The sequence below is a fragment of the Lissotriton helveticus genome, chromosome 4_1 (assembly GCF_964261635.1).
Source record: "Lissotriton helveticus chromosome 4_1, aLisHel1.1, whole genome shotgun sequence".
Lineage (NCBI taxonomy): Eukaryota > Metazoa > Chordata > Amphibia > Caudata > Salamandridae > Lissotriton > Lissotriton helveticus.
Window position 1 is genome coordinate 795,605,177 of NC_136063.1, and position 24,264 is coordinate 795,629,440.

The 24,264-nt window shown below is 49.0% G+C and overlaps 1 protein-coding gene across 7 annotated transcripts in view; it reads right to left on the reverse strand.

Annotated features, from left to right (window-relative positions):
* GREB1L (GREB1 like retinoic acid receptor coactivator) overlaps nucleotides 1-24,264 on the reverse strand; it is a 575,070-nt gene that overhangs the window by 301,472 nt on the left and 249,334 nt on the right. For 3 of the 7 annotated variants that reach the window (XM_078687443.1, XM_078687441.1, XM_078687437.1), the window contains exon 2: nucleotides 498-605. The gene's annotated coding sequence lies outside the window, so the exon portion shown is untranslated. Of the gene's footprint in view, nucleotides 1-493; nucleotides 606-4,603; nucleotides 4,956-24,264 lie in introns of those variants that run through there. The other 4 variants (XM_078687439.1, XM_078687436.1, XM_078687442.1 and 1 more) reach the window with 3 other exon arrangements.

Consider the following 24,264-nt stretch of genomic DNA (forward strand, 5'->3'; position numbering starts at 1 on the left):
ACATTGTCGAACATGAAACAGGGCCTCGACCATTCACAGCGGAATGGAGGAGAAAGGAAACATTCGCAGTATTGTATAAATCACATCTACAATAATTTGCGTCACATCTACATTAATTTGCGTCACATCTACAATACTTTGCGTATGTGTGCGCATATACAATGCATTCTCGCTCTAATACATATATACAAAAAAAACATGCGCACCATTTTAATAAAAAAGCATACAAAATAGCACTTCAATTACGCCATTCATTTAAACCGCCGATTGTATTAGAAACATACTTCACAGAGTCAAAACAACAGCAAGGTAAAGTAAAAACCATCCTGTAATCTATCTGATAACTGTACTTGTATTTATAGATTATTCAGGTGTCGAAAGCAGACAAAACATATCAAGGGGAAAGCAGTGCGTTTCGCAACAAAAGATGATAGATAACATCAAAGACAAAACAGGCACGGGTTCAGAGTAGCATATTATTAAGAGGCGGTACCTACTGCCAGTGGTTTCAGTCTGTTGGAAATGCATTCATCTTGGTTTCGGGGAGCCAGCCATCAGAGAAGCCCGAGGCCAAGTTGCCTAAAGCCTTGGCTATCACACACCGCCTGCAACAAAAACACAAGATTACAAATGCATTCATGCTTACAAAACTAAAACAGGAGTAAACAAACAAGAGCAGCAAAGCAAACTGCCTAGCACACATGTTCAAGTGTTATAGGGAGCAAAAGAAGGGGGTGGCTGTGGGAACGGCGTGTGCGTCTTCAAAATAAAAAAATTAAAAAAGTTAAAAGAAACTATTGAAAACTAATGAGGCTTCATTATAAACGTTCTATGTGGCATTGATGGTGAAAATTACCTTCAAAAAGGAGGATCTGCCTAATCAGTGAGTAGTGTTGTGCTGCAGCGCAGAAATGTGGGCTCCTGGATTCGTGTGCAATTTATGGCCTGGAAAGGGCCATAAATTTGACACGGTTGGACTGAGCCTACCCTTGAATTCTGACATTCTTGACCGCAGATTACACTCACTCGCGGACACACCCACCAGGGCGGCGGCCAACGCTCCCGCCTGCAGGGCTCGCCCCCGGCACCCCGGCCAGGGAGGGGAGCCGGCGTCTACCCATGCATGGCCGTGTTACACCCACCGGGCCCGGTGCCACGCAGCATCGCCGGTGACTGGCAGCTGGCAAAGACACGCGCTGGAAGGCACCTGAGCAAAACTCTCTCTCCCCGTCACCTTCTCCCTCCCCCTCTCCTAATTACAACCCCCGATCACCCCGCCACCCGTTGTGTATCTCTTTAAATCTTTCGCTCATTCTGTCTCTGGTGTGCTATTAAAAACACTGTGCCCGTCTGGGCTTGTCTATCTGTCAGCGGGACAATGCCAGGCGGGCTGGCCACGACAGACAAGCGGAGGCGGCTTTTGGAGCCAACGTGTGCTGGCCTCTTAATGGCTAACGCATTACTCTCTTCGGAGCTGCAGTTGGTGAGCAGAGCAGTTCAGCGGCTGCAAAATGCAACCTTGGCACGCATGGCTTCGTAAGGCTGCCCTCAGAGGCCAGCAATCAACACGGTCGCTAAAAGACTGAAATCGGAATTTGTGAATGTATGGAGCTTTTATTTTTTCGTACCCGGACAGTTTTTTTTGGGTCCGGGCTAGACCGTAACACTGTATCAGAGTAAATACAGCAGGGCCACTCAAGGATTGTTCGACTTCAGCCCTAGGGGGGCACACCAAGCTAGGCTGACGGTGTATAATTGGCTTTGGTTGCGCCTTTGTCTCACAGAGACAAAATAGAGCCGACCCAAACATTTCATGCATTGACTTTTCTTTCCCTCGCCCTATTGCAGTTATAAAAGACAACACATCAGACACATCTAATCTGAACATACAAAATATTTTAAAGGGTGCTTTCTGCTTTGTGTCTGTAGTTGAGCTGCAATTTATATATGTCTAACTGAAGACCTGTGGTAACCTAGTGAGTGCTCCGTTTGTATGCAATTCTTGACATGGGGGTGCTGACACTCACGCTTTACTGTTTAAGTCAGTGGGCATCAGTGATTCTTGCCGAAAATCAGTTGCCTGCGTTCCCTTAAGCTTAAAGTTCTACAAGAAAACCTTTCTGACGTTTTATGGGCTGGGTCCAACTCAACATTTATCCAGTGACTGAACAGAACAATATTTAATCAGGAAAACTGCACCCAAATCATAGCTTCCCTGCTTGACAAAATGTGTGATCGTTGTCAAATGACTTTACTTCACTGTGCCTCGGTTTACTCGAGGGTCGAATCCGAGACCTCTTGTGGATATTACGTTTAGAATGTGTGCTATATAATAACAATTGTGAGTGATTGACTAGACAGTTGCTCCACATACACAATATTGCTTGTACATACAGTGAACATGACCCACTGGCTTTCCTTGGTGCACTCATGCCGATTTTTTCAGGACATGCAGGTGAGGAAAAGTTAATGTTTAAAAAACATTACTTTCGACTAATGCCAAGGGAGTGAAGTGTTCGTGAAATAAGCTATTTTTAGTCTGAACGAATCTTTCTTTCATGTTTACAGGACCTTTGCAGCATCATTTGACTCCCTTGCTGTCTCGGCCCGGGTTTTTTACTCTGAAAGCAAAGCCAATGCTCGTCTCTGCCGATGAATCTCCAGGCTTGCCCACCCCTAGCCACACCTCGATGTGTGGGAGAGGCAAGTTAAAAAGGCATGTTTTGAAATTATCATTTCCAAACCGGGTGATACTGCTGGCTTTAGAAGAGGGGATGTTCTTCTGGTGAGTGCTAATGACAGGGCTACGTAGATACAACGTCTCCTTGCAGCTCCAGTCCCAGGCTAATAAAATGCAAGGCATACGATGGGGCACTAACAGTAGCACAGAAAGTGTGACATAGGCCCTAGTGCTTGGACGGAAATGAGCCCCGGGATGCTGTCTGAATGATAAAATGCAACAATAATGTGGTTCACTGGGCCCCTCTCTTGCATCTGGGCCCCGGTGCACTGTACCTGCAACACCAATGGAAGCGACGCCCCTGGCCACTACCGGGTATTTTAATTTTTGGGGGAAGAAAGGGGCGACGAAATGAGTTAATTAAGATGCTAAGAGCTAGAAACTTCATAACCCCTGAGTGGAGATTTGGTTTTGTGACTAACATTTCTAGCTGTGTCTCCGGATTTACCACACTGTGTGATCCTGGGCATACGGATTCACCCTTCTTCATTTCCTTTGTCTGATAAACTGGCCAAATTAAGAACGCCTGGAAACGGGTTTAACACCACAGTTAAGCTATATATAGGTGGACATCTGCATCTGAAAAGAGCATCTTCGTCTCCCGGGAGGCCCTTGGCGGCTGTGCATTCAGTTATTTGACGGAATCAAAATGAGAATTGCCTTTTTGTTCGAGGGGCGGGCCCCGCCGCCATTTTAAAAGATTAGCAGCTGATAAAGCTGCCAGAAGGTACTTAGTATAAAGCAGACAGTGTGTGTCCTTTGATTTTATACCGCCTGCACAACTCTCGATACCCATTCCGGCTAACACACGTGCCAAGGCGGGTGTGATGCCAACGTAGGCACAGAGCTGCCTGCCAGCGATGTCTGTCACGCACTGTTAAAGAGGTGCGCCAGGGGTGACAGAAGGAGCGAGAAGGCCCACTGGGCACACGCCCATGTTTATAAGTGGCACACAGCTATCACGAATCACTGTTTTGTGCTGCGCTTAAACACAAGCGCAGCGACCATTTAACGATATTCAATCAACCACAGCAAAATAACATGCTACACGTGGCCCCCTTAAACCAAGTCACACGTGTCTTTGTAGCAGGCACACCAACCCACCATCTCATCAGTAGTGAAAATGAATCACTTGACAGTATAGATTTACAAAGATTCACACATTCAGTAAAATACCTTCATTAGTTGAGTTTAAGGTGACGAAAGGGCAGCTCCAAGCGGCCTCCGGCCCTGCTGCAAAAGGCCTTACTCCGAAGTATACAGAGAGATCTCTCGGGACAAAGTCACAGCCCCAAGAGTGCTTTAAACGCGAGGACGGGTGCACGCTGTATACAGCATAAAGCACCCCGGGTCTGGTTGCCTATGTAGTTCAAGCATCAGCGACCCAGCACCAGCGCCGCAGAACACGTCGAGGGCACACTTCACCCCAAGGAACCGCACAGCCTCTTCCTTAAGGTCAAAGACGGACAAATCCCTTCAAGCTCCGGGTCAGGGCCCCGCCTGACCCCAAGCGTCCGTGCAAAATCCCCACACCCCAGACTGACTGCAACAACCAGGGCCGCTGCGACGACCAACTGCCGGAACCCTCTAAAACACACGCATCACCCACTCCTGTACCTTTGCATTTATAACATGACAACTTTTCAAAATGTGGGGGGTGATTCTCCCGGCAAATATTCCCAGGCATCTGTTTTTGGCTTCAGTAACGTAATCTGTTAAAGCGATTAAACAATTCCAGCTCACCTACTCAATTATACAGGGAATTTCGGGTGCACGGAGAGGTCACCTGCCCCATTAAAGGTAAATACTCAATTTGCGTTTTAAAAAATAAATAAACCATTAAATAGGTTTTCTCTACTGTACCTCCGCTTGGGGTCCGAGAGAGGGATCCACACGCCACGCACTCTCGCCTCCCCGCGAGCGCGAGGCTCTGCAAATGGAAGCCCCCCGCAGCCCGGGGGAGAAGGGGCGCGCGGCAGCCCAGCCCCCACGGTATCACAGATGGCGGCGAGGCCAGGCGGCTGCACCGCTGATAACGCCACGGCGCGCGGGGCTCCTCTGCGCGCGGCGGGCGCTGCTGCTTCACGTGCCGGCGGGGGCCGCTGGGCTCTACTGCCGGAGTGGTGGCAAGCGGGCCCTCTGTCCCCGGCCGCGGCCTCCCTCCCCGCCGGCGGCGCCCGGCGCACGCCCCCTAGCCTTTGTTGTTGGGAACTGCAGCTAGTCCGTGCAGCGGGCGAGGGGCGCCGCCTCAGAGCTGGGCGGACCTGGGCACCGCCGCTGGCAGCCCGAAGACCGCCTTTCCAGCCTCAGTCATGCCTCAAAATATACCCCTACTCGGCTCCAGCAAAAACCCGCATCGCCGAGTGCTCCTCTCGCTCATGAAACCAGAAAAAGCAATCCACCAAGGACAAAAACTCAACAGAAAATGCGACAACGAAATGAAAGGAAATACCTGAAACGGGCAAGCCTCTATTTAAAGGAAGAAAAAAAAATACAAGCATGCGGATTTATTAAGTACCATGTATGTGGACGGTGTGATTGGATTTACAAAAAAACGATAACATCGTAGCCGAAGTGTAAATGGGTATGCAATGCAGCGACGTGATGTTGTATGGAATATATACACTAAACAATTATCTTTCGGTATTTAAAAAGGTACCTGGATAAACTACGAGTTAAGCAAATACTGGCTCCACTTTTATTTGGATCTCAATGTATATATCACTATATGAATGGTGTATGCGTGTTTAAATGAACGAAAGAGCGCTATTCCAATCTCACAACTGGCTAAGTGCATGCACTATAATACAGTCCACGTTGATTGAGCACAGGGACAAAGAAAGGATTATTGCCATTATAATGGAAATAAAAACAAGGCATGCGCAACCCACCATCTACAACCCTTACATTACCATCGGTCAGTGATTGGTGCAAAATAAGTATCCCTCCGACCCCTCTGTATATATTAATGTCATAGTGCTGTGCATGTACTCGGCATTGCAAAAAAGACTAACTACACATGCGTACAAACCCCTAGACCAGCTGAGGAGATGTAAAAGACACGAGGCGGCACACTTGGTGTCTGAGCATTGCCACGGGGACAGACAGGACTCTCCTGAGCAATATCCCGGGCTGCGTCTGTTAACAAGCCATTATACACATTCCTAGAAATGGGGCAAGGCTACATCATTTCATATCACTCTCGAGTGCCAGCGACTCCGGCAGGGGCCTAGACTCACCAGCGCACGCACGGGAAGCCTGCCAGGTTTGCCAGCTACATCCAACAGCACGGCCGTCTGTCTGGTCTATGCACTCCAATTTACTGTTAATCCAGGATTTACACGTTTCCAAGACAATTCACCGATTCAGGTAGAGGTCTGTGAGGGTCTGACAGTTGATAGGCTGTTTCTTTTGCTGGCATCAGTGGGCCCACCGATACTCCAAATCTTTCACCCGACCACAGTCGTCAAAATCCAAAGGCGTGTTCTTCACCAGGAGGAAGGCACACCACCCACGTCACCAGAGAAGCGAGATTTCCGAAACCTTCAGAACACGACCCTTGAATCATCTCGGTCCTTTCTTCACCGCGTCCTCCTTTCTTACATTTCTCATTTCTTGTCTGTCACTTCAGCAGTGCCCGCTTTCCTCTCCGCCCCTCACCCAACCCAGTCCTTTCTTATTTTGGCCATTTGCTACCCCCCTCCTCCCGCCCCCAGCAGTTCACTTGAGACCCATCCATCTTCCTGTCCCCAAAAGTGACAGATGCTCCGAGGAAGGTTCGCATTGGCCGAGGGAAGACAAAAGCGAACATCACCTCCAAGAAACTACAAGGAATGGGGGCTGCGAGCTCTGCTCTGAGGGGCTTCTACCCACCCCTGCTGGACCATAAACCTCTCACAAGTGCACGGGGTCGGGGAGATGGGGGCCAAAGAGAAATGGAAAAACAGAAAAAAACTGAAAAGACAGTGGGAGGCCTGAGACGCTGGAAAAGGGGTTATAAAAACACGCCTTCAAAAGGTTTTATATTGGGTGCAATTTACAGGCCAGTCAAGCGTTCTAACACACAGAATAAAGAAAACAAATACAAGGGCCGCTACGGGAACATTCCAGGCGTCGCAAAACCTTAAAGTAGCACATGGATGTTCTTGCATATATGTCAGTCACACTTTAAAACACTGCTGGAAATTCCACTTGACCAGCTGCTAATGGGTTCTATTGGGTGCTGTAGCTGGCCTTTGATATTTATACATTTAATTATTTATTTAATGCAATTTTATATAGCACGAACAATACCCAAAGGTGTCAGAGCGCTTTACAATAGAATGAAGCAAGTTACATAAGGTACTCGTGAAGAAGTTTACATATTAACAAGTTACATATACAACCACGATTATACAAATGGAAGGTGGCATAATTAGGGTCAAACAAGAATAGAATACATATTTACAAAATTGAGCTCATGTGAATGCCATGAGGGCATTGACCTGGGTTGAAGTATTCCTGGGAGTTTCTTTGGAAGCAAAGAGTTTTAAGATCGGTTTTGAAAGGCCAGCAAGAGGCGGTGGTTTACTGATTACCTGAGAAGGATTGCACCATAAATCTTTCCCTTTTGAAAGTAGGAACTTCGAGCAGTACGTTTTCGGCATTGCCTGAAGGTCTGGAGCTGCCTGATAATTTGAGTTTGTTGTCCAGGTATCGAGGGGTGGAGGTGTGTATGGCTTTATGGGTGATGCATGTAGTCTTGTAGATTGACCTAGCTTCAATGGGAAGCAAGTCAAGAGAAACAAGCATTGGAAATGCAATAGGTCTCGCATTAGAAAAGTTGGAGTTATTGGTCTTGTAAATGACATATTTTATTTATTTGTTGGTTTTTAAAATTGCTAAATTGATGGCTTTGTCATTTACAATGCCAATAGTTATAACTTTCGCGAATGTGACACCTATAGCATTTGGAATGCAACATGTTTTGTATTTACGTGACTTAGATAATGCAACATGTTTTGTATTTACGTGACTTAGATGGCAGCTCTGGTCGTTAGGCCACATCTCTAGAGAGCAGGAGAGTGCAGCAGGGGAGAGAAGCACAGAAATGCAATAGGTCTCGCATTAGGAAAGTTTGAGCTATTGGTATTGTAAAGGACACATTTTTTATTTATGTGCTTGTTTTGAAAATAGCGAAATTAATAGCTTTGTTATTTACAATGCCAATAGTTTTATCTTTCGCAAATGTGACACCTATTGTAACACAATATGTGTTGTGAGGGTGAGGGTGAGGGGTTGAGGGTGAGTGAGGGTGAAGGGTTGAGGGTGAGTGAGGGTGAGGGGTTGAGGGTGAGTGAGGGTGAGGGTGGGTGAGGAGTTGAGGGTGAGGGGTTGAGGGTGAGTGAGGGTGAGGGTGGGTGAGGGTGAAGGGTTGAGGGTGGGTGAGGGGTTGAGGGTGAGTGAGGGTGAGGGGTTGAGGGTGAGTGAGGGTGAGTGAGGGTGAGTGAGGGTGAGGGTGAGTGAGGGTGAGTGAGGGTGAGGGTGAGTGAGGGTGAGGGTGGGTGAGGGTGAGGGGTTGAGGGTGAGTGAGGGTGAGTGAGGGGTTGAGGGTGAGGGGTTGAGGGTGAGGGGTTGAGGGTGAGTGAGGGTGAGGGGTTGAGGGTGAGTGAGGGTGAGGGTGAGTGAGGGTGAGGGGTTGAGGGTGAGTGAGGGTGAGTGAGGGTGAGTGAGGGTGAGTGAGGGTGAGGGTGAGTGAGGGTGAGGGTGAGTGAGGGTGAGTGAGGGTGAGGGTGAGTGAGGGTGAGGGTGAGTGAGGGTGAGGGGTTGAGGGTGAGTGAGGGTGAGGGTGAGTGAGGGTGAGGGTGAGTGAGGGTGAGGTTGAGGGTGAGTGAGGGTGAGGGGTTGAGGGTGAGTGAGGGTGAGTGAGGGTGAGTGAGGGTGAGTGAGGGTGAGTGAGGGGTTGAGGGTGAGGGGTTGAGGGTGAGTGAGGGTGAGGGGTTGAGGGTGAGTGAGGGTGAGGGGTTGAGGGTGAGTGAGGGTGAGTGAGGGTGAGTGAGGGTGAGTGAGGGTGAGTGAGGGTGAGTGAGGGTGAGTGAGGGTGAGGGGTTGAGGGTGAGTGAGGGTGAGTGAGGGTGAGGGTGGATGAGGGTGAGTGAGGGTGAGTGAGGGTGAGGGGTTGAGGGTAGGTGAGGGTGAGGGTGAGTGAGGGTGAGTGAGGGTGAGGGTGAGTGTGAGGGGTTGAGGGTGAGGGGTTGAGGGTGAGTGAGGGTGAGGGGTTGAGGGTGAGTGAGGGTGAGGGGTTGAGGGTGAGTGAGGGTGAGGGGTTGAGGGTGAGTGAGGGTGAGGGGTTGAGGGTGAGTGAGGGTGAGGGTGAGGGGTTGAGGGTGGGTGAGTGAGGGTGAGGGGTGAGGGGTTGAGGGTGAGTGAGGGTGAGGGTGAAGGGTTGAGGGTGAGTGAGGGTGAGGGGTTGAGGGTGAGTGAGGGTGAGTGAGGGGTTGAGGGTGAGTGAGGGTGAGGGTGGGTGAGGGGTTGAGGGTGAGTGAGGGTGAGGGTGAGGGAGGGTGAGGGTGAGTGAGGGTGAGGGGTTGAGGGTGAGTGAGGGTGAGTGAGGGGTTGAGGGTGAGGGGTTGAGGGTGAGTGAGGGTGAGGGTGGGTGAGGGTGAGTGAGGGGTTGAGGGTGAGTGAGGGTGAGGGTGAGTGAGGGTGAGTGAGGGTGAGGGGTTGAGGGTGAGTGAGGGTGAGTGAGGGTGAGGGTGAGTGAGGGTGAGTGAGGGTGAGGGTGAGTGAGGGTGAGTGAGGGTGAGTGAGGGTGAGGGTGAGTGAGGGTGAGGGTGAGTGAGGGTGAGGGGTTGAGGGTGAGTGAGGGTGAGGGTGAGTGAGGGTGAGGGTGAGTGAGGGTGAGGTTGAGGGTGAGTGAGGGTGAGGGGTTGAGGGTGAGTGAGGGTGAGTGAGGGTGAGGGTGAGTGAGGGTGAGTGAGGGTGAGGGTGAGTGAGGGTGAGTGAGGGTGAGTGAGGGTGAGGGTGAGTGAGGGTGAGGGGTTGAGGGTGAGTGAGGGGTTGAGGGTGAGGGGTTGAGGGTGAGTGAGGGTGAGTGAGGGTGAGGGGTTGAGGGTGAGTGAGGGTGAGGGGTTGAGGGTGAGTGAGGGTGAGGGAGTGAGGGTGAGGGGTTGAGGGTGAGTGAGGGTGAGGGTGAGTGAGGGTGAGGGGTTGAGGGTGAGTGAGGGGTTAAGGGTGAGGGGTTGAGGGTGAGTGAGGGTGAGGGTGAGTGAGGGTGAGGGGGTGAGGGTGGGTGAGGGTGAGGGGTTGAGGGTGAGGGGTTGAGGGTGAGTGAGGGTGAGGGTGAGTGAGGGGTTGAGGGTGAGTGAGGGTGAGGGTGAGTGAGGGTGAGGGTGAGTGAGGGTGAGTGAGGGTGAGGGTGAGTGAGGGTGAGTGTGAGTGAGGGTGAGGGTGAGTGAGGGTGGGTGAGGGTGAGTGAGGGTGAGGGGTTGAGGGTGAGTGAGGGTGAGGGGTTGAGGGTGAGTGAGGGTGAGGGTGAGTGAGTGTGAGGGTGAGGGGTTGAGGGTGAGTGAGGGTGAGGGGTTGAGGGTGAGTGAGGGTGAGGGTGAGTGAGGGTGAGGGTGAGTGAGGGTGAGTGAGGGTGAGGGTGAGGGGTTGAGGGTGAGTGAGGGTGAGTGAGGGTGAGTGAGGGGTTGAGGGTGAGGGGTTGAGGGTGAGTGAGGGTGAGGGGTTGAGGGTGAGTGAGGGTGAGGGGTTGAGGGTGAGTGAGGGTGAGTGAGGGTGAGGGGTTGAGGGTGGGTGAGGGTGAGAGGGTGAGGGTGAGTGTGGGTGAGGGTGAGTGAGGGTGAGGGTGAGGGTGAGTGAGTGAGGGTGAGTGAGGGTGAGGGGTTGAGAGTGAGTGAGGGTGAGTGAGGGTGAGGGTGAGGGGGTGAGTGAGGGTGAGTGAGGGTGAGGGTGAGTGAGGGTGAGGGGTTGAGGGTGAGGGGTTGAGGGTGAGTGAGGGTGAGGGTGAGTGAGGGTGAGGGGATTGAGGGTGAGGGTGAGGTGAGTGAGGTGAGGTGGTTGAGGGTGAGGGGTTGAGGGTGAGTGGGGTGAGGGTGAGGGGTTATGAGGGTGAGTGAGGGTGAGGGTGGTGGTTATTGAGGGTGAGTGAGGGTGAGGGGTTGAGGGTGAGTGAGGGTGAGTGAGGGTGAGTGAGGGTGAGGGGTTGAGGGTGAGGGTTGGTGGTGAGTGAGGGTGAGGGTGAGTGAGGGTGAGGGTGAGTGAGGGTGAATGAGGGTGGGTGAGGGGTTGAGGGTGAGTGAGGGTGAGGGTGAGGGTGAGTGAGGGTGAGGGGTTGAGGGTGAGTGAGGGTGAGGGGTTGAGGGTGAGTGAGGGTGAGGGTGAGTGAAGGTGAGGGTGAGGGTGAGCGAGGGTGAGGGTGAGTGAGGGTGAGTGTGAGGGGAGATGTATATGGGCATATAACGAGAACGAGAAAGCGAAAGTGAAAGAACAGGTGATGTGGAGGACTCAGAGGTAATCAGAACGGAGCCGAACGCAGAGGAGATGGCTTCGAGCTCCAGTACAGATAGAGAGAGGAATGACAAGGACACGAGGGCAGCTTGGGAAGGACTTCTGCTGATTACCTTCAAGTACCGTCTTCCACTGCCAAGTAAACTGCTCTCAGGACAGAAAGGGCAGAGGGGGAGCATGAAACAGAAGACAGGTATAGTGACTAAGCAAAGGGCAGGGCGACAAACAAGAATAATGATCATACGGATAGGGGTTCAAAGGCGGCAAGGATGAGGCTCATGAAATTACGCGTTGGCAATTTGGATAAATACATTAAATGATTACGTTAAACAGAGTAGGCTATAGCCAGAGAGAGGAGGCATGCAGGGAAAGAAGTTAAGGCAAGAGGGAATCCAGGCCAGACTCTCCTGCTCTGGATTCATAATAGAGTGTGAAGAGGGTTATTAGATGACGTGCAATATTAGGATGTAAAACTGTTAACAAAAAAAACCTTTAGAAATAAACATTTTTACGCAATAAAGTGCTAAAGTAGTTGATGCACTAAAATCACACTAACGCTGCTATGATTGGTTCCTGGCAGTGCTCTTTGCAACCAGACTGGAGATGCATATGAAGCGGTACTGATTCTCACAAGAATGAAAACTGGTCTAATGAACAGACTATATGTTTACAGACTCATCTATGAAACAGCAACTTTGTTACCCACAAAAACATAACTAAAACAGACAATAGGTCCAGGTCATTGTTGAGATTGCACACAACAACTTAAGACACCGAAGGGGAGACATACGGCGGGCAGGGGAGGGGGCGGAGCGGGGAGAGCAGCATGAGGGTGTGAAGCAGCCGGGGCCTTTGAAGTGAAGCTAAGCTTCACTTCAAAGGTGTGGGAGTGTGGCTTTGGGAACAGATGGCGATTTGGTGATGTGCACGCGCATTTTAGGTCAATGCGCTTGCGCATTGACCTAAAAGCGCACGGGCACAGCACCAAATCGCCACAGTTAGTTAAACTTTGTTTAAAGCCCTATAGTCTCGCTTCTCTCAATGCGCATGCGCATTGATAGGTCACGAGACCTAAAAAGCGAGTAACCAATTGCAATGAAAGCTGTACAACTTGAAGGTAGTTATTAAAGTATGAACTAGTCATTTGAGTATAGTTAGGCATACTGAGATTTACCTGGATTTTCTTCAGGGCATATGCTATTTAATATCAACAACTCCAATTGCACAGATCTAATTGAAACTGGGCAACTGGCAACTGCACAAGAACACTTTCCTGGCTTCAGCTTACACCCCATTTATATAACATATAACTTGGGTAATAAAAGGCACCTAAATACGAAAATCTCCAACAACAAAGAACAGCCATGTTAACCTCTCCCATCAACACATTACGGACAAAGAAACTAAATTAAAAAAATACAGGGCAGGCAGTCCTTCACTACAAAAGATAGAAATATGGTGTGAAACCAGGTACCATGACCACCCCTCCTCAATATCTTGTGGTGCGGTGCACAAAACATGTCCATACTGAGGAAGACTTGAAAATGTTAAAAAAACAAGTCTATAATGCAAATGAGGGAGAAAGAAACCCTTTCTCTCAAATCACCTGAAGGAACACACCTTTTACTATGAGGCAAAAGACCCTGCAGAAACTGTAAACTTGGGCCCAGTTTACAAGTGGATCAGAATGAAACAAAGTATTTAACAGACCTAGATCCATTACATAGCGACACACCAGGGAGCATTTTTTTTACCAGTAGCGGTCAATATTTTATAGTTAAGTTTTCCTCTTGAAAGTGAGGAATTATATGCAGAACTGGTGCATTCCACACCGAAATCTGCCAGTGTCAGAGAATGGTGAGAATGGCAACGGGTGCAGTCATTATCGCACATCTCATAATTCCAATCGTTGCACAAACATGGTTGCCACAGTGATAAGAATTTAATGGTTTACTTGTAATCAGAGCCACACACATTATGTGGCAGAGCAGGACCAAATGTGCACTACAGGTCACTAAATTTTGAGTCAAGGAAAGGAATATTATCCACCATAATGCAGTACATTTTATTGCAGTTTCAGCTCTTTAGTATCAGTTTAACCCATGAACAAGCAACTTATTCACCTTTAGTAATGCTCTTTCTGATGGATACTGTATTTAACTGCAGACTTCACTTTTTGAATTCCCCCATGTGCCAGACTGGTTCCAGACATTTTTTAGCTATTGATATTTATTATTTTATTAACAGTTCTGAACTCCTCAACACTTCCATCATCACAGCCACCGTATCAAACATCTGGAAGCATGCAGAGGTCAAGCCCCTCCTGAAAAAACCCTCTGCCAACCACAACAAACTCAAAACCTACCACCAATCTTGTTCCTCCCTTTCCCCGCCAAAGTCTTGAAAAAAGCCACCCACCATGAGCTCACGGACTACCTCGAGACCAACAACCTGCTCAATCCTTCCGAATTCGGCTTACGACCAAACCACAGCACCAAGACTGCTCTTATCGCAACTAATGACGACATCAGACGCCTTCTCGACCAAGGTGGAACAGCAGCCCTCATCCTCCTCAACCTTTCAGAAGCGTTCAGCAACGTCTCCCATCAAACTCTGATCACCAGACTCCACCACATCGGCATCCAGGGCAATGCAGTCAACTGGATCTCTTCCTTCCTCTCCCGCTGAACCCAGAGGATCTAATTACCACCCTTCTCCTCCGCACCCAATGACAACCTATACGGCGTACCCCAAGGATCCTCCCTCAACCCCACCCTCTTCAACACCTACATGACACCTCTGGCAGATATCGCCCATGGAGTCAACATCATCTCCTACACCGACGTCACCCAGCTCATCCTATCCCTCACAGAAGATGCCAGCTCCACATGGGCCAACTTCTACCACACCATGGCTAATATCACCACCAGGAAAAAGACCAACTGCCTCAAGCTCAAATTGGATAAGAGAGAGGTAATCATCTTCGGAAAGAAGCCCTCCCTGTCGGAGGAAAAGCCCCAATGATGGACAGTATCGACTACCAGTACGTCAGTGGCAAAAACATACCACTAACAGAAAGTAGTTATTGAAGGTCCCACAGATTTTTTTCCAGGGGTCCTCCAAATAGCATGATCCCACTCCCCTCTGATGATTTTGATATACACATATGGAAGCAGAGTGGGTCAATGACCCTTGCCTCTTCTTCCCCTTTTGATATTTAGTGCCTCTGGTGGCAAGACAGGACTTAGGAGTAACCTCTGAACCACCAGTTGTTGGTGAAATTGGCGGGCCAGGGATAGTAAGCTCAAGGAGGGGCCCATAGCATAGCTATAAAACATCTTCAAAGCTACATATGTGTTAGATACAGACAGTCTGGAACCATTAAAGTCATTCATATGATTCTGTTCATGCTTATGAATGCTGACTACTGTTCGATAAAAAGAAATTTAAAAAAAAGTCATATTCATAAGGGACGCATGCATGTCCTCAGTGGAGCCTGTAGCACACATCCAGGAATAATAGCAAATCACTACACTAGTGCCTACATAATGACCCACACATACAGGTGTCAAGCCTAACCCGTAAAATATACTTAGCCACACCCTTGCCTTCACGAAAAGTCAGTGCAGTTACTTTGCAACTCCTCAGGAAGGGTGGACACCATTTCACTCACAACATCCTAGAGGGCATGGGTGTATCTCCCCAATAAACAGCATTCAGAGAACGCAATGCCAAACTGGCAGAAGAGAATACTTTTTTGCCAACTGCACCTTGATTCTTTATCAGGCAGCAGTAGTTAAGGCATTCAGGTTCACTGTGCTTGCAGAAGACTGAACAGCAAGGCTTTCTGGTTGAGGTTCTGTAAAAACAAGGCAAGATCACAAGGAGCAAGTATAGGGCGTCAACAGGAGGAGCAACTTAACTGTGGCGCTGAACATTGTTAAGACTATGCCACTGGTTCCTACCAGGACTTCATTGCAAGCTAAGATCTAAAGGGATCATTCAGTGAAAGGGAAGGACCCACCTGCGGAAATCAGATTGGGGGCCAAGGAAATCCATAAGGTCCATAGGCATTATCCTTTTAGACCTCTACCTGCCACAGTCTCGAACATGGCGTGGAACCTCAGGGTGTATCAGATGGTGAATAGGACAGACTTTGAGTGTCAAAAATATATATAACCAAAACCAGATGCAAGGGTTAAATGTGCACAGTATGATACATTCATTTTGAAGAGGCTTTGTGACCATTAGGATAATTGTTTCCATGTGTCAAGTAATTATATTGTGCAATGAGTGAGGCTTTAAATAGTTATTTTCTCTTGTCAACTTTACTCTACTCTGGTAATTAATTAGAAGTTGATATTCGCAGTAATAAATGTGTTAATTAGTACACTTCTAAATAACATGCTGTTGGGCCACATTAATTTTCACTGTCACGGTATATTATGTTACCTGTGAGAGCTAGGGAGGGGGTTTTTAGTGAGGACAGGAAGAAGTGGCGCTCAAACTTGTTTGCGTGATGTTCGAGGATTTTAAGTAAGTACAGTGCTGCCAGGTTGGGGGATTTACGCGATAACCCCCAGATTTGTGTGGGTCAAGGGATCCACACTGGAAACTGAGCACAATCCCAGGCACACGTGGGAGAGGGTATTTGCAAAGTTTGTGTCAATGTTCTTGTTTGTGACAAAGCGGTGGTTGACAAAGTGTGCGTATTGAAATTTTTTTTTATAAATCACAAGGCAACGATTGTATTGGACAAAACAACCAGCCGACATGTGTTTCGTCACAAGGAGTTATCCTGTGACTCTTCAGGGCTGTTCCAAGTCGGAAGAGGAAGATGAGCAGGCCCCAGGTGTCCGGTGATAATTCCAACCCGGGCTGGGGTATGAGATGAGCTTGATTAAAAGCGTGGATGGTTTGTGTTATGGGATGAATGTAACTGCTGGTCCTGGATATAGGAACAGATGTTGTAAAATCAAAGGAGCCCCGGAATGAGATCGGGTGGCAGTGGAGTCAGACGCGATAGCCAAGGCGGGTCCGCGCGGCGGTAGAAGGACAGGTGGTGCCATGAAATCGGTGTGTAGGCGTCCAGTGTCTGCAAGAGCGAGGTGGAGATTCTAGAATATTAGGGGGTTGCGGAAGCCGGATCGAAAAACTGTTCTTGATGTCCGGGTAGGGACATGTGGTGCGGCGGGTTCACCTAAAATATCGGGAAAGACGCGGTGCATCGACACTGGTGCACCGCGTCTTTCCCGATACTCCAGGCGAATCCGCCGCACCACATGTCCCTACCCAGACATCAAGAACAGTTTAGAAATTAAGGGGCAGCTGCTGGCATACCGCTTTTGGATTAAAGGCCTCGCTCTAACGATTGGAACTGTATACGTTCCGAACACGGGCCAGGAGATATTCCTCAGAACCACCCTATCAAAGGTTTTAGAACCACAAGATCGCTTCATTCTGGTGGGAGGCAACCTGACTTAGTCATGGACACAATAGCAGACAAATCTGGCAGCCGATATTCCCAGGTGGGGGAGGTCTCGGGAGAGGGCAAGAGATGGCTGGAGAAAAGGGGCTTGATAGACCCGTGAAGGGGGTCTCACCCTTGGGCCTCCCAATTTTCCTATTACTCACATGCACATCACACCTATGCTAGATTAGACCACTTTTTGGGCTCCGCGGAGGTCCAAGCGACGATAAAGGATATCTATATTACAGCCAGACCATGGGGGTCCCACGCATAGATCGGCCCGTGGGTAGCTGGTGGTTGAGGGAGGCTATGCTTCACAAACCGGCAGTACAGGAGCAAATCCTCTAGTGCATTAAGGAGTACCTGGAGATCAATGATACCCTGAACACTTCCGTAGCTACACTATGTGTGAGGAGCGCTCAAGGCAATTGTGAGGGGTGAGTTGATCGCTCTGTCAGCAGCAGAAAATAGGGAGCGCAAAGCTAAACAGGACGAACTTACAGCTCAAATGCTTGAGCTGGAGGGAGTCCATAGCCGAACGGGAGCGCCTAGAATTTGGCGGCAACTGAAGAACGAGCGAGCCCTGCTGGAGGGGCTCAACTTAGCCAAAGCAGAAATATACAGCTCTTCGCTTAAAGCATTCTTATTATATAGGAGAGAATAAGACAGGCCGGATGCTGGCTAGCAGATTGAGGGCGAAGACACAGCAGAGTAAGGTTAAGGAGATCACAAGTCCAGAGGGAGGCAAGCTCACTGATGACATAAAAATAGCACAGGCTTTTCAGGATTTTTATACCGCTCTATACGGGGGGGATTGTTGTCCACCCCACATATAGATGCCTACCTCAGAAATGCACACACGACAGCGCTAAACCAGCACAATAGAGAAGTGCTCGATGATCCCATTCGCATTGAGGAAGTGGTAAGAGCTATCGCCCGCCTTAAACTCATGAATGCCCCGGAACCGGATGGATTCTCGGCTGGGTTTATAAGAAGTTCTGTTCCGTTATAGCCCCAATACTTACCAGACTTTTTAATTCCTTCACAGGCCCAGGTACAATCCCCCAGGAGATGTTACTGGCCTTGATAGTGCTGCTACCCAAACCGGGTAAGGACGCCTCCAATTGCAGCTCCCATCGGCCCATTTCGCTGCTTAATGTCGATCTAAAATTGTTCACGGGGATACTAGCGACATGCCTGGGTCCCCTTATGCCGGGCATAATTGATCCAGACCAATCTGGCTTTCTACAGTCCCGGCAGAGTAGTGACAACACAAAACGTATATTTCATCTTAGAGATAAAGCCTACCGCACCAAGATGGATGCTCTCCTTTCATGAGTGGATGCTGAGAAAGCATTTGACCGTGTGGATTGGCGCTTTTTGGATAGAACCCGGATACATTTTGGCTTTAAGACAGGTTCCGAGCATGGATATCGAGCTGCTACACTAACCCGAATCAGAGAAAAGCTGGCTTTTCCAAGATAGGTCAATAGCCCAACTGAATCTATGGAAGGTCCCCTTTCTTAACCAGACTCACAGACTCCCCGGCCTTCGGGTTTCTCCGGTCACAGACTATTCTGAGAGCGTGGGAGTTGGTAGCGGTAAAACGTAGCCGGACGACATTTCCTTCTCCCATGACACCTCTTTTTGACAATAAGGAGTTTTCCCCAGGCATGAACGCAAGGGCTTTTTCTGTTTGGAGGGCATCCGATTGCCGGTCAGCAGGCCATTTCTTCGACCTTGAAGGTATCATCCCTTTCCAGGACCTCAAGAGCGACTATGGGCTTCCGGACACAGAGCGCTTTCGATATTTCCAGCTCAGACACTGGTTTCTCCACACTGAAGTTCACCCTAGCGTAGCCAGGAAACTAACTAAGTTCGAGAAGTGGTTATATACCAAGAATACTGACAAACCAATGATTTTTGACATTTACGACATGCTCAGAGGTGGGGCCCCCACAGAGCCAACTGCAGGTCAGAGGAGATGGGAGAGAGAGCTAGGGAGAGAACTAACGGGTAAAGAGTGGGCGGACATCTATTATCGCACGAATTGCGAATAGCTAGCAAGGAGGCAGCAGTTAAGGTGGCCATGTATTAGCATCTGACTCCGGCCCCCTTATACAAGGGGAATACAGCACGTAGTCCGCTGTGCTGGCGTGGCTGTGGGTAGGATGGCACTCTAGTACATATACTATGGGACTGCAGAGAGCTACAGAACTACTGGAAGGAGGCTATGGATGATATCGACCGCCAATTCGATACCGAGATACCGCGTTTTCCGGCATACGTGATTTTGGGGCTTCCCAACCCCATAACATACCCACTTAGGCCCAGCCAAGGCAGATTAATGGGGATAGCTTTAGGAGCCGCTACTCAGAACATCCTTTCACACTGGGGCTCACCTACGATCCCGACACGGCTGGGGTGGCTACATAAACTATGGTATATTATAGGAATGGAACGCATATATACCTCCTTATCTAACGCTATGGCCTGCTTCACAGATGCCTGGCAGCCACTGCTTTCTCTTCTGTCGATGGAGATGAATGAGATCACATGCCCTAAATATATTCGCCTTCTCTGGCTCACAAGCTTGGCTCCCACACCACAACATATGGAAATTACCCCATGACTTTCCCTTTCAACAAAACACACCCTGGTACACTAGGAAGGCACACCAGGTCGGGGGAGTTGGGGGAACGGGGGGGTCTACTTTTATTTCATTAAAAGGCATTATATCACCAATCCTCAACGTCTGGCTGCTTTCACAGCAGCTACTAAGGCAGCGAAGGAGGAGTCTTGCGGCAGTTATGTTGCTAAAGGATCATTGCTAACAGGATGGGACCTATTTCAGAATTGACGTGCACGTGCCTTATGTATGTCCTCATTGGAAATGTTTGTACCTCTTTTTTGATGCAAATGCCAAAAAAACCAAAGTTAAACCAAAAAAGTTTCAGGGTGATTCGTCAAGCAGGGCACAAGAAAAATAGGGTTCCCCAAAATATTTTTCCTCATGCAATCTCTATTTGGAATTTGCATTTGTTTTAACACGACTACAGGCCGGACCGCTAAATGGATTTACAACAAATTTGGCAGAAAGCTAGCTTTTGGTCCAGAAAGAACACTTTTTAAAATTTTATGTAAATGTAAGAGTAATTAAATAAATAAAATAAGTGTATATCTAGGGAAGCAGATCTCAGCAGATCCAATTAAATATTACTTTATGTTAAAAAATATAATAATTCACAGAAAAAAAAACAAAGGTTACAGGGACGTTATAGTTAGGTTAACACAAAACCATAGAAATTAATCAGTTATAGCTATACTTATCTGAAGAAACTATAATTCACACAGTTATGTTAAACTATAACTTGTGGTCTAAGTTACTTAAGAATAACTATAAGTATAACTAAAACTGATGAATTTCCATGATTTTTTGTGGGTAAAACTTTAACCTATCTATAACATCCCTGTAACGTTTGGTTTCTTCAGTGAGTACATATATATTACCTACTGCTGGTTGCCAGTAGGTAGTTAATAGACAGGACCATGTTTTCATAGGAAAAGTCTTTTTTGACTTGCCTATCTATATCTGTGGCACAGTTTGACAAATCTTCACAAAATTTCCCCACAAAAGTGCCTCAGTGATTCTAGTTGTGCATGGAAAGTTTTAGAGCGATCCGTCAAGCAGGGGCTGAGAAAAAGGGGAGGGGGTAAAAAAAACGTACATTTCCAATGTTAATTCTCATAGAGTCTTTAGACATGCCTGCAGCCCAAACTGTTGGACGGAATTATACCAAATTTGGCCGAAAGGTAGCTTTTTGTTCACAGATTACGCTTTCAGTTATTTGGTGTAAATCCAATTAGTAGGTTGCTGGAAATTATAAATTCAAATTTGTATATTTGTGGTTGTGAAGCCTTTACGAATAACAAGCTTGTGCAGAGCTCTTATTGGCTGCCGACACTTCAACCAGGAAGTGTTGGTAGCCATCTTGGGATTCTGCTTCAGGCGAGTCCCCCCCCCCCCCAAAAAAGCAAAAAAATGAAAAGGGGGCAGGGTATGTATGGCATTGGTCCTGGGGTCGCAGAGGGACCCAGGCAGAGCAAAAAAGTATTTTTTTTTAAAAGTTATGGCGAAATACGCAAAGACCACCTTCTGCTAGAAAAACAAAACATGTGCGTTCTCCCGTGCTTGTTTTTAATGTCTCCCACGGGTGAGCCAGGTCCCGCGGGCATGCAGATATTTATGAATAAATGGATGTGGGCACGCAAGGCCCCTCTCCAAGGGCCTATTGATGCCCAAGGGACCACATGCCTGGGGCTCATGCTAATAATAATAAGGAGGGCCTCACAGGTCCCCCCAAGCACCGCCACCTCCCTGGGGCTATTTAGAAAAACTAATGTGGGGGACCACACGGATACCTCCAGCCCGGGGACTACCACCTCCTTGGACCTACAATACACATTGAAGAGGGGGGTCGGCACGGACCCCCGGGGAACACCGTCTCCCCGGTGGTTGAAAATCAAAGGAAGGGGTCAGCACAGACCTCCTCCTGGAGCCATACATGACTCTGGGGACCGCCACCCCCCAGGGCTGACTCCTATGTCCCAGGATGCCCACCCCAGGACATAGCTGTTTGCTTTTACTTGGTAGGAGCTTTGACAGTTCCCGCCAAGCAAAAGGAAACACTTGACTTCCAGCAAGCAGGAGCTGTCAAACTGCTCTTGCTTGCTGGAAGCCGAGTTTTCATGTCTTTACATACCCGCAAACATCCGGGCAGGGAAAGAGATGTAAATATTGCTCTTGCATGCAGGTATCTGCCTTTCCAGCAGCTACCTGGGTGCAAGAGCAATGCTGGCTCTCGCAAGAGGAGGACAGGTGGCTGGGAGCCTTGAGGCTACCCCTTCAGTCCCATAGCATAGCACTGGGTGCGCTCCAGGACACCCAGGGAGACATGGCCAGGCCCTCAGGGATAGGGTCCCAGGGCCAAAATCGGCTAGGGTAAGGGGGCTGCACAGCCTCTTCCCCCATTAAATTGTGGACAGGCCCCGAGGGAAGGGGCCCCTGGAGCCATTCTTGCCCGGATTCTGATTTCACAGAAATTAAACCTCAACAGGAGGCACTTACAAATATAATGCCATGAATGATGTAATATGTGAGGGCATAAGCAGTGCATGGTTGGGGTGCAAGTTAAAGTTACCTCTGCTAATTAGAACTGGTGAATTGCTGTGTTTTTTTTGTTACAACAATACATTGGCTCTGAACTTTTCACCTAACTGTAATACCACTTTAACTTTTGTTTTTTATAGTGAATTTTGATTTTTTTTCTCCTTACTATAACTTCACTTTAATTACATAAAAAAGATATATATCACTTTTATCACATAGATAAAGATACATATTAAGTAATATTATAATACCATACGTAAAGCCACCCCCCGCCGTTCACGGCCTTTGGCTGTGAGCGGCTGGGTTTTGGTGAAAGGATTTGCCTTCGGCCAACCCCTCACATGCAGCCAGCTACCTGCCAGAGGAATCATGTGGCCCACCCTCCAAAATCCAGTACTGGCCTCAGGACCATATCCCCTGGTACCAAAAGCATTTATATAAAGAGAGAGGGCGCACTGTCCCCCACACCAAGCCCAATGAGCCTCGGGGACTACATCCCTGGGGAGGGTGGGAGGGAGCAAGCATCACGGGCAAGGGGAGGGTGGGAGGGAGCAAGCATCACGGGCAAGGGGAGGGTGGGAGGGAGCAATCATCATGGGCAAGGGGAGGGTGGGAGGGAGCAAGCATCACGGGCAAGGGGAGGGTGGGAGGGAGCAAGCATCACGGGCAAGGGGAGGGTGGGAGGGAGCAAGCATCACGGGCAAGGGGAGGGTGGGCGAGAGCAAGCATCACGGGCAAGGGGAGGGTGGGCGAGAGGAAGCATCACGGGCAAGGGGAGGGTGGGCGGGAGCAAGCATCAGGGGCAAGGGGAGGGTGGGCGGGAGCAAGCATCACGGGCAAGGGGAGGGCGGGCGGGAGCAAGCATCAAGGGGAGGGTGGGCGGGAGCAAGCATCACGGGCAAGGGGAGGGTGGGCGGGCGGGAGCAAGCGGGTGGGAGGGAAGGAGCAAGCATCACACAAGGGGAGGGTGGGAGGGAAGGAGCAAGCATCACGGGGAAGGGGAGGGTGGGAGGGAGCAAGCATCACGGGCAAGGGGAGGGTGGGAGGGAGCAAGCATCACAGGCAAGGGGAGGGTGGGAGGGAGCAAGCATCACAGGCAAGGGGAGGGTGGGAGGGAGCAAGCATCACAGGCAAGGGGAGGGTGGGAGGGAGCAAGCATCACAGGCAAGGGGAGGGTGGGAGGGAGCAAGCATCACAGGCAAGGGGAGGGTGGGAGCAAGCACAACGGGCAAGGGGAGGGAGGGAGCAAGCACAACAGGCAAGGGGAGGGAGCAAGCACAACCGGCAAGGGGAGGGTGGGAGGGAGGGAGCAAGCATCACGGGCAAGAGGAGGGAGCAAGCGTCACGAGCAAGGGGACGGTGAGAGGTCACAAGCAACACGGGCTAGGGGAGGGTGGGAGGTCGCAAGCAACAACAGGATCCTAGGAGTGAAGAAGTAACTGACAACGGGAAGTTGGCAGGGAAGAAGTGACATGGACAATGGATGACAGGGGAAGAAGAAAGAAAATAGTGCTTCAATCACAGGACAAGCAGCGGAAAGACACTAATCAAAATTAATCAATCAGGACTTGGTGGGTGCTCCAAACAAAAGAAGGGGAAGTGAAACTGGATGTTCTGGCCAATTAAGAGGTAGCGAATAAGTGTGACAAAGCCCACAAATGTTTTTAAGACCCTTTTAGTAAACCTAATTTTTTGCGAGCAACAGCGCATGTGAGGTCTTGGGAGAGAACTAAATAGTATCTTTGGGTCCTATGCCCTCGGGTAATGAGCAACGACACATCAAACCTCCAGAGAATAACTGGAGACCCATTTTATAACAGGCAGAAAGTAGTAGCTTGAAAGGCCCAGCTAACTCATGCAAGCCGAAAAAGTGCAACAAAGGCACATGTATTGAAATATCTGAGCACGACTTTACATGGCAATTAAACTGGATACCTATTGTACCTGCAGAGGACCTACCTCACTGTGGTCCGAAATGCTAAGTACACATGAACCCTAACCTTATGCCTTCTTAGTAAGCACCAACTATATCAAGAAGCTGAATGACACCAAACCAGGCCGAAAATATCACCAGCACTGAACTGGAGAGAGATAGAATGTATATTGCCATGCTGTAGAGACTGTATGACTCCAAACTGGACATGTGGTCAATGGCGGGCACCAGACCGTCTAATTCCAGACTAGAAAGAGAGAATATTCAACACCACATCGGAGACAAGGCTGAGAAAAAGTGCCCAACACTAGACGTGACAGAGAAACTGGACCACAGTATATAACCATGTCATTTTCGTAGTCTATATTGCATTTATACGGTCCTTTGGCTTCTTTAAAGAGCCAAGAGGAAACAGAATAGGGTATGAAAAAACAGGAAGGACAGGCAAGAAAGGTATACAT